Source organism: Montipora capricornis, chromosome 1 (assembly GCF_036669925.1).
Source record: "Montipora capricornis isolate CH-2021 chromosome 1, ASM3666992v2, whole genome shotgun sequence".
Taxonomy (NCBI): Eukaryota; Metazoa; Cnidaria; class Anthozoa; order Scleractinia; family Acroporidae; genus Montipora; species Montipora capricornis.
Window position 1 is genome coordinate 7,937,611 of NC_090883.1, and position 2,500 is coordinate 7,940,110.

Here is a 2,500-nt window from a genome sequence, read left to right on the forward strand (position 1 = left end):
GATCCTTCATTTTTACTTCTACAGTGTTTTCAGATTCAACCAGTGCACCGCAGCGGGGACAACACTGCATCAGTTCCCTCAACCTTTCCTTCATAAACAATAAGAACAGGGTGCTTGCTTCCTGTTTCTGTTTGTGATCCACAAGCTTCATCCTGAGAGGCTGAATCAGTCTCACTTGGTTCATACTCAGACTGAGACTGGCTTGATTCTGTCCCTTGCGAGACAACAACCGCCATGACATCATCATTGTGGCCACCCAAATCTTCTCCCAGGACATTGTCCACTTCACTCGCATCATTCAACTCCGGAAATAAATCCACTTGTGAATCATAGCCACATCTTGAACCTCAACTAGTGTTTAGTTTTCTTCTTCCAACTGTTTATTATCTTCAACAGGTTCCGGAGTTCTTCTGTTAAAATACGTATGGTCTGCTAATGCAGATTTGCATACATAGTGTGGAAATTCGCAGTATGCGTCGCATGTAAAGATATCGCACTGTGTTGACGTGTCAACCATCCGTCTGCGTTTCCATTTCGCACATGGTCGGTGAAATTATTTCTGGAACCTTGGAATATCATTTCCTTCCTTATTACCAATGGTGTGTTCTTTCTCATCCTGTATCCCTGAAGGGCCTTGATTTTCTTCTAAAAGAGTATTTAGGGTCTACAGAGTAAAGGAAAACAAATAGTAGTTGTAAATATTGACGATACAGACTATCCCTTCGTCGGATAACGAGACAGTGAAAGAAATGTCTGAAATGTATACACACCTCAAGTTGTTGTCGTTTCTCCTCGGGTTGCATATTAGAGGGGCGTTTTGCTTTCGTTGGTCTGTGAGCAAAGATTGTGGGAACAGCATCAGGCTCAAGCGGATTCCTCATCCTACTTGAACCCATCATCCTTATTTCTATTAGATATGACTCTTGGAAGCGACGATCCTCAAAATATTTAGAACACAGATGATCGCGTGAATCCATGCACGGCGTAATTTCTCGTCTTTTGGGAAAATAAGCAAGCGAAGCATGGGATCTTGGTTGGTTTTGGCCTCATTACTGCACTCAAAAGCTACACAATGAGGCATTTTACTGGGAAAAACCAAAATACGAAAAGAACGTAGCAACCTTTACACGTCATCAACCCAGAGTCCCTAGCACACCAAAGAAGATGGCGGACGCGGGAAGTTCGAACTTGCCGCGAAGGCCGGTTTTGAAGGCCGAGAAAAAAATAACAAGGTTAGAAGAATAATTTTTAGTGCCAAATATCTTGTATCTTACACATTTAGAGCATTTTGAGCAATATTTGCCTTAACAGTGGAGGTTCCCTTTAAACAGCTCAGTTACATTCAGTAGTTCTTTAGGGGTACTCCTCTGACTGTTGACTGGGCAGGCAGTGTTTTGTTCATCACCCTTTTAAAGTGAAATTTGTAGCCCTTGACCCTGAAAGAAAAATATGCTCAGGGGTATGGGCCCTGAGAGAGAGGCAATTTCTTTTTCTTTACACTAAAAAAAGGATTAATTTGTGAAGTTTTTATTGTTTATGATTGTTGATTTTAAGAAAACTTAATTCTTGCTGAGTTCTTGGACACTTCAAATATAGTGCTTGGGAGCTCAATTAGGTTTTGGAGGGCTTTGCATTTGAAGCAATCATACTTCATACTGTGTCTGTCAGGCCCCAGTTGTTCAAAAGATGGATAACTCTATCCACTGGATATATCACTATCCATTGGATAGTGGAATTGGTTTCGCTATGACTTATCTACTGGATAGTGATTTATCCGGTGGATAGCGCTATCCAGCATTTGGGGCCAACTGGGGCCAGGGGAATTCCGGTATCTACAGGTGAATGTTTTGTCATGGAAGGATAACTGACATTTTTAAACTAAACTTGTAAGGATGGAATGGAAGGTAGTGATGATCGTTTAAAAAAAAGATTGTAGGCTTGTGTGGGTAAGCTGATGTGCTGTGTAAGCTACTTGTAAAATTTTATATTTTTCCTTTTTTTTAACGTTTTTTCCTATTTTGTTGTGTTCGAATTTCCAAATTTTCTATTTTCTTGAGCCGATGTGCTGCTTGACACCCTGAAAAAAGCTGTTATGTTATAATGTGCCATGCTAGATTGTTACCAGCTTGAAAGAGAAAATGAATTAGTCTGAGGCTGCCCGAGAAAACATCACATTACCCTGTTAACTTTCTGCTTTTCATTCTTTTTTCTCATATGTATGTCCGTGAAATACAAGTAGGATTTTGAAAACAACGCGAAATGTTGGTAAGGTGTACTGCATTTGTGAAAATACAACTGTACAGCCAAAATTACCTGATCTTAAAAATCATGGAAATTTATCACATAAACCACAGTCTGCACACCTCCATTGTCAGGTCTTTTGGAAGTATTAGCACAAAAGGACAAGTCGTGCAATACACTTAAGCGTATATAAAACCTGAAGCCCTATAAATGGCTGAAATCGCACATCAAAGCAAAACAAAAAAAAGATAATAAATGA